The following is a 15974-nucleotide window of genomic DNA, read 5'->3' as shown; positions in this document are numbered from 1 at the left end:
ACCTAACGTCCTACCTCTGGTTAGCAGTGTACAAGCTCATACCCCTGTCCAAGAGTCAGGTGACTTAGGCACCCACATCATTTCTTTCAGGAATGAATTAGGTGTTTGCCTTTCACCATACAAGAATGGCTGGAGAATATGGGTACGGGAAGGTCTCCCGCGTATTGGCAGCCTCTGAGCACATGGCTTCAACGGCTGAATGCCTGTTTTCCCCTCACCCATAAATCACTGGAGGGTTAGACATGACAACAGGCAACCAGGGTCGAGAATGAGATAGCAATGTTCATACCCAGAGGCAAACACATTGGCACCAAGGGAACTTTCACTCGCGAAACACAGGCACTGACTGAGTTCAGGTGCCTACAAGCTATGATAGAAGTTTGGTAGATTAGAGTGGAGCCTAAAACCCAAGGTTTAGACACATAATTATCAGGTTTAGGTGCTTAGGTACCTTGGTGGACCAGGGCCTGAGTCATCAACGTCTCAATCTTTTCTACTCTGTCTCTGTAGGTTAGGGCAGATGACAGCAGTCAGGAAACAGAGTGTCTGTATAAGTGAGAGCTGAGTTTTTGTTTTGTGTTTGTTTCAAAGAGCCCTGGATGATTAACAGCATTCCAAGTCATCCCATTTGGCTGGGTTTAGATCTGGCTGTCTTAGCTGGTTGTCATGAATAAATTTGTGTGAAGGGTTAAACCCAGAGAGAGTGGGTTCTCTGTTGGCAAACAGCCCGGTCAGCGATAGGAAGAGAGAGAAATCTTTTGAATTGAAGCGGTTACCTGCTGAGGCTCCTTCTTTTGTGGGGCAGAAGAGAGACAGAGATGTTTAAGACTGAGCAGGGCTTAAGGAAATTAATAAATATTAGGCCATAAGGAGATCTGAGCATACAGATGTGTAAATAGAAAGGAAATGTTTAGTCAGATGCAATCACGTTACATTTGTATTTTGAGTTTGGTGCAGGACTTCTAAGGCTGGCTGACGTACACACGCACCCTTCCCGCCCCTGAAAGCTGTAACTTCTAAACTGAATCCTAGGGAAGTCTTTCTCTGTGCTTTTTATTTACCCTTTTTTTAAGTTGCTCTGTAACACCTAGCAATCAAGTGTGCTTTATCACTCTATTTGTATCCTTTATGTTTTATTTTGTTAATAAATCACCTTTTTTAAGGCAATGATTTGATTCCTGTGTCCTAGAGTAGTGACTGTGTATATCCAAGCCTAAGACTGAAAGGTCAGCTACCAGATTGCAGCTTAATTTCTTCCTTTGTTTTCAAGTTCTCTCCAAAGGGAAGGTTAAGAGATAAGGGTTACCCCTCAGGGAGACATCCCAAGTGTGTCTTCCTGGGTTTTAAAGCAGGTTTTCCTCATTTGGGTGGTGGCAGCTACCTCCCAGGGTGAGGAAACGTGTGACCTTGGGAAGCTTTTGAGCAGAAGCCTATAGAGGCAAGGTATTTTTAAGATCTCTTGCAGGAACTCTCCTTCTGCACTCAAAGTGTCAGAGTGCGGATCAGACTTGACACTGGTCCCAAACCAAATTCATGCTTGTCATACTGAAGTTCAAGTGCTTTGTTTCCCCCATGAATCTGTCACAGATGCTTCCATTCCTTGGTTTTCCACACTGTAAAGTGGGGATAACAAAGCAAACTACCTCCCACAGCACATGGCCTTCCACAGGCAGTGGTGGCTTAAGTCATTACTGTTGTGCAGACGTTGGAGGGGCTGAGAGGAAAGGACCTAGAGAAACCCACAGTATTCAAGAGCTGCGTCCTTGAAAAGGTATGTTGTTTAAAATAAATTATAGCTAGACTCCCACCTGAGACTTTACGCTGCTGCTGCAGGGTTGATATCTTTGCCACTTCCAGCACATCTATTTTAATAACTGATATATCAGAGAGGTTACTTCCTTGTTCCCTTTATAGCTTGTCTGTAAGGGGGGGAGGAGATCCTGTTTTAAATTCTTGAGCTCTGTCTGAAGATCCCATATCCTTTGCCCTGTTTTCCTCCTCCTCTTAGGTTGCAGGTACATTACAACCTACCTAAACTTCAAAACTCCAGTTTTGTGAATGACGTAGCAGGAGTCAACACATCTCAGATTGAGTTACTGATGGATTTACACCCCAGGGTCCAACCAGAGAAACTCCCCTGTTGACATTCCTTACTCTTCTCAGGCCTTGTCTTCTCTAACCCCTGCTGTCAATCTAATCGACGTGACTTCAGCCATGCAAATGGCATAGCTGAAATCGATGTACTTACTATGGAATCTTGTGTGTGGTCAGATCAATACTAGTGGCTCTTCTCTCTCAACACTGCTCTTCTCATCCTGGTGGAGTACCGGTGTGGATGGGAGAGGACTCAGAGATCGATTTATCGTGTCTAAGCAGAGGCACTAATTGACGGCTGGTTGATGGATCACTGAAGCATCAATCCCCAGCATAGTGGAGACAAGCCCTCATCCAGGTGAGAGTAACAGAGTCGATTGGAGAACTGCAGTCAGCTTGGAAAGTCTTAACTAGACTCACAAAATTGACTGCCAGTGGGTCAATCTCAGAGTGTGGCTCCCTGGTTGTGTAGATATAGCCTTAAAAGTGGCACATTCCCAAAGCAGGGCAAGCAGGAGATTTAGCTCCCCTACAAAACAGCAAGGTCAATTCCTATATGAGAAAGGGTGGATGAAGCACAGTCAGATTGCCTCAGACCCATGGGAAGCAGCGTCCCAGGACTAGGCATTTATGCTGAGGATTTGAAGGGACTTCTCCCATGTCTCTAAGGAAGTCTGATTCCTAATGCAATGGATGCTCAACACATCTGTCTTATGATGCCTACAGAACTGGCATAATTTGCTCCACTGCTGGCTTCAGCCTGACTCCCCTTGCAGGCAGAGAGGGCCTCCAGCTGTGATCAGTGTTGTCCTCAGTCCTGTCCTCAGCCCTTCACATTACTCTCTTCTGTGGTTGATTGTTCTTGGGAAAGCTGCCGGGTTGCTCTCTCATGTTCAGTCTCCAGAGGAGCAATAAAGTAGAGCAGGACATTGCCGTTGGTATTGTAACGGCCATATCCAGACACCAGAAAGGCTTTGAGGGTCCCTTGTAGCCATTCACTGCTCCAACATGCAAATCCAGCTGGGGACAACACCATAGAATACATCAGTGATGGCGAACAGGGGTAATCGATCCTGCAGGGCACGGCCATTGCCTGAAGGAGATCTTCGCAAGGCAATCCTACACCAAGCTGAGCTTTAATTTAATATGCTGTGGAGAGAAAGAGCAAGCTCTCATTCCTCATCTCTCCCACTGTCCATCCTGAGTAACCATCCATAAATCATCTTCTGATACTATACTTAGCAGGAGAGTTGGGAATCACCCTTGGCTGCATGACACAACATCCTAAAAAGCAGAGTTTCCCCAAGGGACATCCCTGCATCAGCCCTCAGACAGAGCTAATATGTCATCTCCAGTCCCAGGGGCTAGAAAATGCACCTGTCAGGTTTGTGGGTTTTTTGGGAGTTTTTGTTTTGTTTTGTTTTTTGCATTCTCTGTATGTTGGCATGAGACAGTGGCTTTGTGGCCCAGTTTGCATGCTGGGCACCCAGCCAACTTCATCTGCCCACTCTATTTTGAGCAGCTTTCTCTATTGCTTGGGAAGCTCTTTTTTTTTTCTTCCCCTAAAAAAATGGAGTTTAAAATTGCTTTGCAACCCACACTAAGTAGCTTTATTTTTATTCCACTGTGTTTTTTTTCTAAAGATACATATAACAAAAGTAGACATTTCAACAGCATACGAATGGATATTCAGCAATCTATCTCAGGCATTCATAACATCCCCCTTTATTCTGGTATCAGAGCAATTCACAGTCCAGTATTCTTCATGGTGACCCCAAGTGGAAGGTGAGAACTACATTATAAATGAGGCACTGAGACAGACAGAAACTAAAAGACTTGCTCAAAATTGCAAAGGAAGCCTGTGGCAGAGAAGAAAATTGAGTCACTAACCACTAGGATATCCTTCCTGCCTATGACTCCTGTTGAGCAGAGTTAGGAATTCTGGTAGGAATATCAAATTGGGTAAGAGCTCAATCTCTAGGTTCATCCTCCACTCTAGACTACTGCTATAAAGACTTGTTAAAAGAGTTTTGCGTCTGGAGGTAGGTCTCCGGATTGCCAATAATCACACACCCACTGTGAACAATATCATAGCAGCATAATTTTATTACAGTCAGCAGTGGAATTTTGCACAATCAAATGTCTGAGATCGTGATCACATACACATTAAAACACACTAGTTAGTTACATAACTGCAGTTTGAATATACCACTATATATATGCCTAACATAACACCATACTCACGCTACCTCATGAGAACCCAAGGAGTTGAAGGACCAGCTCCACTCTGCTGATGATGAGAGTATTATAGCACAGAAAACTTTAAAGATCTGACGAAAGACTCGTACTAGAAGAGAAAAAGTACTTAAAGAGTTCTTAGAAGATCTGTAGATACCCTTAGAGAATTTCTCTTCACACTAGCAGCTGTAGGGTGTTATAAGTCTCTTCACATCATTCCAGCCCAGCCTCCCAAAATCAAAACCAGACTTCCAAACTCTCAGGCTTTGAGCATATGCATATCTGATTGGGGATTAAGTTAAGACACCCCTTTGAATATGGCCAAGATGTCACTTCACGTCCTCATGAACGAATTCCTAAAATGGGCATCTGTGGTTAAAATGCCGAGAAATATCATCTGATGACCCTTAGTGCCTCTTGCTTCTACTTTATGGTAAACAATCTAACAGGGCCATGTATTTTTGGCACCTGTTCATACTACACAAGATAAATGCTGCCTTGTACATCAGCATACCGGCCCTTTTGTGGTTAAAATAGCCTAGTCGGATATGTTCACACTTCCTAAAATATCTATCTGGAAACTTCTATATACTAACACTTAACTAAATATAAAAAAAGAATTCTAAAGCTAACCTCTTACAGAGTCTGATCCCTCTAGGCCCCTTGCACTACTGGTCAAATAGAATGAAACAACAGGATTAAAGAGACTAGATAAACTACATATAAGCCTACAAGCTACACATACCTCTATCCTTATAGACAACACTCCTAAACAACTCCACACTTAGGGTATAGCTACAGTGCCCAGGAGATGGACCCAGTCAGTGTTGATCTTCCAGGGTTCAGTATCACACACCCAGTAGGGAGATGCAAAATCAAACTATCAGGGGTTGACAGTGGACCCCATACTCCTCTTTCTGGTAAGGAGTAAGTGAGGTCGACAGGAGAAGCAGCGAGGTTGGCCAGCTAAGTCAATCATAGACACGTCGATTCCAGCTATGCCATTGCCCTAGCTGGAATTCTGTATCTGCAGTTGGCTTTAAGGTCTAGTGTAGACCAGACCTTTGAGCTTCTAGTTATAATCAGATATCTTCTAACTCCCCCTCCACACCATTCTCACTTTGCCTCCTCGTTCACAATGAGCAAGTTGGATCTGTAGAGCACAGGACAAGACATCACTATGTATTGTGATACCGCAACCTTTCCTAGAAACCAGTTCCCATGCTTTTCATTGCTAGCTGTCCAAAGGAAACTGCCGTTTGCCTTCAGAACACCACACATTCTACACTGGGAAACATGAGGAGTTGGGCCACAGTCTCCGTTTCTGCTGCAATGCTGGAAACTGAATACAGGGGGAAAAGGATGAACTAAAAGCTATTTATTTTCAGCTTGCATATTAGTGAAAGAGGGCAGGATAGCACAGCAAAGACCTATATCCTCCAAAAATGGCAGCCACATGGCTAGTATGCAGCTTGGGAGAGTAATATGTGTGTCTAACGCAACTAGACACCACAGTTCACTAGAGAAGTGCTGAGGAGATGGCTCTTCCAGCCACCTGTTTGTACCTCAGGGCAGAACCACTGTCGCCAGAACCCACAACACTGAAGCTGTGCGGAAAGGACAGGTGTAGGCTTTGTACTGGCTTCTTGGGCCAGATTTGCCCCAGTGGAACTGCACAGGGATTAATGGAATCCTACCAGGGCCAACTGTGTCCCTTTGTCCAGACACCACACAACATCAACAACAGTGCAGCACAGTTCTTTGCCATTCAGACTGACATGAGGAAATGACCTTCCCGCAGCCCATTTGCCATTTTACAGATCCTGTGTTTGATGCATTCCAAGCCAATCAGCTGAGCTCTCCACTCTATATTCAGCCCAGTCTGTAAGCAAAGAATGACCTCCCTTGAACTCCCTGGAGTTGCACTTCATTTATAATTTGGCCCTTTGCCACATTTATACCCCTTCTCTCAAGTTCAATTAAAACCACTACATGGAGTCCCCAGGCCTCAGGCTCAGTGGTTAATTGGGATAAACAGAAAAATACATGCAGTGGGACTGTAGTACAGCTGAAGAGCTGGTGGATAGCAGGTTTATATCCATTCTTTCTCAACTGGATTTTAAAGCACTGTGTGCCACGTAAATAGCTTCTTTGCTTGTGGGGTACAAAGGAGAACATTCCTTTGCTTTTCATATTAACAGACCAATATAGAACTCTAACCGCTCACCACTGTTCTTTAAAGTGGAAGGCAAGAACACAAGGTGGTTTTTTTTCTGTTGGTTTGTATTACAATAGTGCCTCGAGATTCAACCAAGATCAAAGCCTCATTGTGCTACACACACACACACACACACACACACACACACACACACACACACACACACACACACACAGAGTCACTTCAGCAATCCATTCTTCATCCACACACGTAAGGACAAATGGGGCAGTTGCCCCAGAGCTCCATAACTCCATTTTGTTTTAACAATTTTCTTTAATGGAGCAAAAGAAATGTGTCATGTTGTTCGCATTTTAAAATTAATTTAAATGAAGTTTTTTTGTACAGCGTGAGTAATACTAAATATGAATAGATTTTAAAGCATGAATAATGACCTTAAATTACTATTTTAATATACTGGGGGGGGGGACTTGTGACTTTGTTGTCCCAGGGCCCCACTGTTCTTAATCTGCAGATTTTAAAAAAATATAAACCCACCAATCAAAGTGTGACTGCCATGGGGCAGAACTCATCACCATGGTGCCTCCTACTGGTCATGCTGGAATTCATTCAGTTCAGTTCTTGTGAGCTCTCTTGGTATTAGCTCTCACCTGTCATGAATGACTTCACTGTCTCCACCTTCGGTGGAACCATGTCACTCCTGGCCTGAAGCATCCTCTTCAGGGCATGGCCGTCTGGCTGTGCCCCAACTCCATTCTGCCTCCTGCCCTCACCCCTTCCAAAGGAACCCATAGTCCTCTGTACTTCTACTCAACACAGGGGCAACCCACCTTGTGGTTACTAGCCACACTCAGCACCATCAAGCGGGGAGCAACTGGCTGCTTATTTCCCTGGGCCACCTTCCCTGTAGCCCTAGCACCTTCTCAGCGCTTTCAACAAGGCACTCAGCCTGGCAGTGGTCAACCACAACTCCCTCAGCCCCACTACCCTGCCCAACACCAATTTAGCTAGGTGTCTGTATAACAGACGGTCCTTCTCTCTTGCAGGGCAGGGAGGGATTTTGCTCTGCTGAGCAGCCCCTTATATCTGTGATGCTCCAGCAAGCATTCCCCTGATTAGTTCCTAATGAGGCCTCTTCTCATTCACTTTCCCCCTTTTTTCCCCAGTGTGGGGAAACCAGCTCACCACAATGACATTTTTCAAAACTGCTCAAAATTGACTGTATTCTGCTCCCACTAAAACTCCCATTACCCCAGCTTTCGCTGGGAGAAGCGTTAGGCCAACAAGGGCTGCCTTTGTGAATCCCACCCAAAAAAGTCTCCCTACTCTTTCTACATAGATACACTACTGGTAACCATTAGCATGCGGGATCATGGCTCCAAAGCACGTGCATGACCTCCCTCTCCCTTGTGCATGACAACATTGGAGGATATTGTTATACTGGATTATTTAGGACTGTATTTTCCTCCCCCATTTTAGCTAGCTAGAGAAGCCTGCAGTTACTGCATTAATGTCAATTCCACAAGATCTCCCTGTTTTGGCTGGAAAGCTGCTCTCGGCCCACGGACTCCATGAACTGCTAATTAACTCTCCATTATGATTTTTTGCAAAGTAAAGCAATGTGACACAATTCAATTAAAATGACAAAAGGAGGGTTGAGCAGACATATGTTTCCCACAGTGGGTTTTTTCTAGTCAAGGCAGAGGATGAGTCCATCTTACTATCACTGGTGTCAGGGATGACAGGAAATCTCTGGCTGCCCCAAATCAGGCCACTGGTGCATTTTATCTCCCTGGGAGAGATTTTATCTCTCTGTTGCAGCCAATAAAGCCCTCTCCTTGGCTTTTTAGCCCCTGTCCTTGAGCTCAGTGTGTCACTGTAACAACCCTGCAGATGCCTCACCTTGACATGCCATTCAAGGGCATCAGAGATGGCTCAAACTATGTCACCAGCTTCACCTGGAGTCTCCCTAAAGAGATGCTGCTGATTCACCCCCACCAGCTGGGCTTTCACCTGTTTTTTTTTCCTGGGGATTTCTCTGAGCTCTGAGGAAAGCTTCACTTTTCCTTTGTGTCACCTTCCTGCCTTTCCAAAAGGCCCACCTCAGAATATTTCCCTCGTCCCCCATGCTCAATTTTGCTGCCAGACATCTTCTTATGTCCATCAGCATTGCACCTCTCTGCTTTCAATGCCTCCTTTCCATTGCCCCCTCCACCTTCCGTTGTCCTGCTCATCCTTCCTCTTGCTGATCCCCCTTCACGCTCACTTCTTCCCAGAATCCTTCCCAGCAACAGCTGCTCACCGGGGACCCAATTCAGCTCGGCACTTAAGAATGTGTTCAGCTTTAAACCTGTGACTGATTTTAATCTCTGGAGTGGTGATGGGATTTTAGGGCTAGTCTACATAAGGGAATAGTCTCAGAGGTAGCCATGTTAGTCTCCAGCTTCACCAAAAAACCCATGTAGTCCTGATTCTAAATCTGATGAAGCAGGTCTTACCCATGAAAGCTGATTACTTAATAAATAAAATTGTTAGTCTTTAAGGTGCTACAGAACTGCTTGGGTTTTGGGTTTTTTTTTTTTCCCCTAAATAAGGGGTTATACCAGAATAATGACTTTTGATTATCTCCCTATCTGGAGCTTTTTATTTCAAAATAAGAGCACCACAGCAGCATGGAGAGCTGGGTAAAAGTCCCTCTGACGAACTCCATCTCTCTAGTGGCAGCCTAGTAAATAAAGACACCTGCAAGGATTGTGGGAATATGCAAAGATATTTGAGGTGTTATTCTGGGATATGATATAATAGGGTTACCCAGAGGGCTGGGGTCCAAATCTCACCACGTCTAAAGTGTGAGCTCTAAGGAAATTGAGACAGGGTTGAAGTGGATTAAACTAAGTTAGAATTTGGCATTACAGAATAAGAGCACCCACACAGACAATGAATGAGGAACGGCTCTTCTGCTTTAAATTAACACCCAAACTTAACCCAAATTAATTGCTCGGTGTAGACAACCCCTGATTTGAACTCTCTTTCCCTGCCTCTCCAGATCATCCCATACCTGGGCAGAGCACTACAGAAGTGCAGTATTGTCATCCCCACACAAAGTGTTTCAGGTGTGTGGCAGTCCAACAGGCATCCCCTCTTGGGCTCAGCTGCCAAGTAATCACAGAGATAAATATATATATAAACAAACAAGCCTCCTTGCACTTGTAAAAGTCTCAGGTTAAATTACCATCCCCCAGCATGCCAGTGAGGCAGGAGGTAGCTATAGCTATGAAGAGAGAGATCTCTGCCCTGCTAGACGGAGCAAAGAACACCCTGCGGCGTGTTGCAATGGGTGGGTTGTGCATAGCGTGTCGTGCAGGAAGGAACACTGATACCACTATGTCTGGGAGCAGTGTATCGGTCCCCACAGCACCTGTTTAATTAAACATATTAAGAGAAGTTTATGGGCTTTTTCCTTTCCCTGTACTGCAGCTCATTAAAAACTGAAGAGGGAATGTTTGCTGGAAACACATCTTTCACATAAGTCCTAATTTAAATAATTAAACGGATGCCATTTATTTTTTGTGTTGTTTTTATTTTCCTACCAGATTTCTTGTCAGTTTAGCTCAAGTTTAAGTTGACTGGTGCAGACTGTGTGCCAGGGTCTAGCTTCAGAGTCAGTGGTGCCCTACAGACCTGCTAGACATGTCTGTGTAACCGCTCACAGGCCAACTTGATGCATGAGACTCCAAATGTTGAGCTAAAAGCCAGCTGGCTCTCAGGTAAGGCTGCAGAGGAGATTCACACCCCTAGGTGTGGGTTACTTCTGCACTGCAATAAAACACCCATCATGGGCTCAGGTCAGCTGACTCAAGCTTGAGGGGACTATAAAATTGCAGTGTAGCTGCTCAGGCTCAAGCTGAAGCCCAACCTCTGAGCAACCTCTCCATCTCCTTTCACAACATCCCAGAACAAACTCACTGCCCTACAGCTTGAGCTCTGCATGGCTCAGTCAGCTGACCAGGCCCCAGTGGGGGTTTTACTGCAGCACAGACCTACCCTTAATGCCAAAGCAGCCAGTGCACTGGAATCATAGAGCAGGGATATAATCTGGACTCAGCATGTGTATACACTGGCTAAGGGAAGGGCAAGCCCTATAGTAGTTTGTGCTGCAGTGACATGCTGCTGTAACTGCAGAGGCTGTGTGCCTGGTTAAGCAGAAGGTGCTCCATACTGCAGCATGGTGATAGTGAGTTCTGTGCTACTGCAGGTGCCAAACTCCAGCTAAGATGTGAAAAACAAGGTCCTCCTCACCATGAAATATTCTAAAACTTTCTGGCTCATGTAGAAAGTGCTCATCACAGTATCCCTGTGTCCTTTCTCCACCAGTCCACATTCAGCTGGATACAGAATCTCACGCCATGTCCTGGTGTGTTTAAACAGTTGGCCTGGTTTGCCACAGTGGTAAACCCTTGGACTAAACCTTACCAAGTCAATATTTCAGTTTCTAAAGAGCTTTGGGATCCATTAGATGAGATAACAAGATTACAAGGGTTATAAACCCTCATGCTTCAGGATACAAGCCAACTACTAACTGCCTGAGGTCAGGAAGAAAATTTTCCCCGTGGGTACAGTTGGCTATTATAGACGTTTTACACCTTCCTCTGAAGCAGCTGCTATTATTAAAGAGAAGGTACTAATAGAAAAAACATTGGTCTGATCCAGCAGCCTTACAGCTGCAAGAGCAATCACTGTTGCTCAGGCAGAAAAATGGCAATTGCGACTCAAGATAGGAAGGGAATCTGGGGCAGATCTTTACAGCTCAAATGGAATCCTACTCCTGCAGAGTTAGCCCAGATCAAATGTCTATAAACCAAACAGCACCTGTTTCCAAGGGCAAGAGCACTGGCAAGTTAGATTCCAGGAAGCCTCCTCAGCTGCTTCTCTTCCCCAGCCCTGTTGCGCCCTTCCAACCTGTAGGCAAGAACTCAAATTTGAAAATCATCCGATCCAGACTGATGTTTGGGCCCAGGTGCCTTTATCAATTGTGCCACTATCAATATGTCAAACGTGCTAGATTGTCTCTCCCTCTTCAAAACAAACGAGCTCTACTGTCCCTGATGAAAAATGAGGTGAACTTGCATTTTGACTCTTGGGCTTGCCGATCATGGTTTACTATTATTCTAATATGGCTCTTACATAATAGAAGAATGGCCATACTGGGTCAGATCAATAGCAAGAAGTGGGTAATCGTTGAATGAGCCATCCCTTGACTTTCAGCTTCTCACAGACCAAGGTTTAGAAACACATAGAGCTTGGTGTTGTCCCCAGCCATCTTTGCTAATAGTCTTTGATGGACCTATCATCCATGAACTTTTTTTCTTTTTTTGAACCCAGCGAGCAAGGAGTTCCATAGGTTGCCTATGCAGCATGAGAAATGATTCCTTCTGTTAGTTTTACACCTGCAGCATATTAATATAATTGGTTTTTGTATTATGTGAAGGGGTAAATAACACTTCCTTATTCACTTTACCAACGTGAGTCATAATTTTATTGCCCTCTATCATACCACCCCTTAGTCATCTCTTTTATTCAATGAGCAGTTTTAGCCTTTAAGCAGATACTTCAAGAAGGTAACTTGTAGTTTCAGGTATATTTGTGATGTAGTGTACAGTCTTTATAAGAAGGCATCAGTCTTTGTGAAGCTACCATCCTGGCTCTGTGCTAAGCCTGTGGAAGCTACATTTGCCAGAAAACGTTGAATGGGCACCAGTTTTTCCAAATTCATATCCCACATAGGCACATAAATAAGGGACTGATTTCCAGAAGACATCTGCAGCTCCCATCATGACACTTACTGAGGATGATCAGCTTTTGTAAACAAAGATCCACTTCATCAGATGCATGGTCTCATGCATCTGATGAAGCGGGTCTCTGCCCACAAAAGCTTATGCTCCAAAATATTGGTTAGTCTATAAGGTGCCACAGGACTTCTTGTTGGTTTTGAAGATACAGACTAACTTGGCTACCCCTCTGATTACTGAGGATGCTGAAACTTTTTGAAAATTCTGGTCCTACTATTCAGCAGGTTAACACCCACTGCCGTTTAACTCACACAGAAATACTAGGAAAGTTCACTTTAAAATACCACTGGACTTTCTCCTTTCTAATGACTTAAGAAAAATCTCTTTCTAAGATTTTTTCCCCCACCTTCAAAAGCACTTCTTCCTCACAGTAGTATGAGCAATTCTACTTCTTCAAAAGAAAAAGTTATTTAAGCTTAGCTCCTCTCATGTAGGTGACCCACCTCTCCCATATGACCCTGGTCATGCACTTTCTTTGGCTTCCAGTCAAGATTTTGTCCATGGCTCCAGCTGCCCACTCATTTGTCCCCACCATGTCATATGATATCTACCTCCTCTTCACTTTGCCCTTGGTCTCCCTCCTAATGAGCTTGCACTTCCAAGCACCTTAGAAATCACAATCCTCTTTGAATTTCCCAGTTCAAAATCTTTTGTTCTTAAACGATTCAAAGGATTCTTCCCATGCAAGCTGTAGACAATGCAATACTGAAAGCAGAAAATGTCTTATAGTCAAGCAGTGCCCAAGTCTATTCTCCCACTGGCTGGGGATATAGCCCAGCGTTTACAAAGATGCACTTAGAGCCTATGACAATCTAAGCATGAGTACTCCAGTTACATAATCAGTCCCATTGGCTTCAGTAAAACAGGAAACATAAGCAAAGCTAAGCATGTGCATAAGTGTTTCCAGGATCATATTGAAGCCAATTGTCCAATTATCATCCAAACCTGAAGTCAAGATCTCCTTGGTTAAAAGATAAGTTTCACAGGTTAGTTTCCAGCTCTAGGCATGATAAACTGTATCCTCAGCTGATGTAAGTCAATGTCGCTCCATTGACATCCATGGAGCAATGGCAATTTACAGCTCAGGATCTGCCCCTACATCTGCACTGTTATTGCAGGATTTAAGCTGTGGCAGGGGGATGCCAGGCGCCAGGCCCGCTGAAAGTGATTTATGGATGCAGATGACAATGCTTTTTCACTTACTGTCAGTGATATTCCTTCTCCCTCTACTACCCTCCTCTCTAGAACAGCCTATGTGATCAGCTGGCTTAATAAACCTCTCTTCCTCTGTCAGTCTTGATAAAACTGTAGCTGTTTTTTTCTATTAGCAAATTCAGTCAGGCTAATACCTTTACATTTCGAGTTGTGGGTTCCACTTTGGATTGTGTCACATCTCCTAAGTATCTTAAAGTAATACTTGATGATTTTCTCCCCTTCAGTAAACATATTGATTACATTACAAATAAGATTACTACTGAACATGGCCCTTTACAGAGAGTCAGATAGTGCCTTTGCCTCCTCCCCGCCAGAGACGCTGGAGTTTATTTTTTACAGGATGTCTTCATTACTGAGATTTACTCTGATCTTGCTCTTCCTCTCCTGCATGGGAACAGGACACAACAGACCTCACTTTTGGGGATAACACACCTTCAGGGGTGGGTGTATATGGTAAAGAACTAAAGAGTAAGGGACCTTAACACCCTGGGAAATTAAATAATATCCTAACAACATACTGACCCGGGGCCTATTATGTACCAGAATTGACGCATCTATAGGGCATTAAGGCTGTGGATCTAACATATTTGCAGCCAATCAAAGCTCCAGGAGAGCCAGCGTTCTAAGGCCATTGTACAATATTACAGTGTATTCTTGTGAGAAACTTTTTGACCTATGTAAGGAGCTGTGTGCGCTCAGGAAGTTGTCAGCAGTGTTGGAAGGGCAGATGTCCCAAGAGCAGACCCAAGATGGAGCACTTGGGTCTTTGCTCCTCTTTGGCTCTGTGCATCGATAGGATCCCAGAGCCGTGGAAGTGGAAAGAGGTTATTGCTGCTGCATGCTCCCTCTTGATGAATACAGTAGGGTCTCAACATTCGCAAACCTAAGGTTCACAAATTCAAGTATTCCCGAGTGGCCACTTTCCTGGGGCTCTGGGGCATTAAGCACCGGCAGCTGCCGCTTCCTGATGCTCTGGGGAAGAGATCCCCAGCAACTGCAGCTTCCCTGGGACCCCAGGCAGGAAGCTCCAGCACCCACAGCTTCCCTGGAGCTCTCCCCACCCCCCGGTATTGGTGAAATTCAACGTTCGCCAGGCTTCTCAACACAGAACCCTTGCAAATATTGAGACCTTATTCTACATCTGAATTACCCTTGTCTCAGGGGCTCCTTGGCCAACAGACAGAGAGAAACACTGATTTCAATCTATGGGCTACGTTGCGTTCATTTTGAGTCAAGCATGCCAAAGCATACAGTTACATGGCTCCATTAACAATACTAAACCACCAAACAAGGTTTTTGGCGTTCAAGTACAGCCTGCTTAACCCCATGACAGAGGCAGTGGACAATTCATGCCCAAATCTGAAAATGTACTGAATTAGAATACACACTAGAAAATGAATCAAAACCAAGACATAAGGCATTTAAAACTGAGACTGATCAATTTCGCAAAACATCAGTCAGCCCAATGGTGGAAGAGTCTCCTCCACAAAAGGAGATTCTACTGAGGAGTCAGTAAGTTTCCTCTTTCCTAGTGGGTTTATTCCCCCAGGGGGAAGAACAGGGATCTTTGTTTTCAAACGAACAGGAAACAGAGCAAAGCAAAGTGCCTACAGATCACTATGCGACTTCCATGCTCATACACACACCAGTTACACAGTGAGTGCAAAGCATAGTATTTAAACTAACTCAAAATAAGCAGCGTCTGGCTAGTACTTCCAGCTAATATAATGGGCAAAGGATCTTGAAAACAGTCAACAGAAAGACAAAAGCCACTTTGCTTCAAGAAGCTCAAACTCCACAAAAGCATCCAGAGCTGTATTCAATTGCACTGAGTCTGGAGCACATTAGTCTTCTTCAGTGTTCAGGCTTTGGCCACTTCTGCATTTAAGTATCAGAGGGTAACCACGTTAGTCTGGATCTGCAAAAGCAACGAGGGGTCCTGTGGCACCTTATAGACCAACAGAAATGTATGAGCGTTAAGCTTTCGTGGGCAAAGACCCACTTCGTCAGATGCAGGTCAACCTGCATCTGACGAAGTGGGTCTTTGCCCACGAAAGCTTATGCTCATACATTTCTGTTAGTCTATAAGGTGCCACAGGACCCCTCATTGCTTCTGCATGTAAAAGTCTTTATTAAAAGATAGCCCAGAGACATTTGGTAGAGAAATTGTAGTCCATCTGTGATGGCCATAAATGGTCTAATTTGGTTCAATTCCAACCTCTAAATAATGGTTGTAAGGGAAATTTGCAATTTTCTTTCCAGCACATGTGCAAAACCTGAAATTAGTTAAAAGAAAATGGATTGGAGGTTAAAATGTTGATCTTGTAAGTGGTGTGCATTTTGACTCTGATTTCACCACATCTCTCCATCACCAAGTGTTCCCTTTTCAGTATTCACATCCT

Source organism: Carettochelys insculpta, chromosome 17, assembly GCF_033958435.1.
Source record: "Carettochelys insculpta isolate YL-2023 chromosome 17, ASM3395843v1, whole genome shotgun sequence".
NCBI classification, from domain to species: Eukaryota; Metazoa; Chordata; order Testudines; family Carettochelyidae; genus Carettochelys; species Carettochelys insculpta.
Note: the sequence above shows the minus strand (reverse complement) of the source record.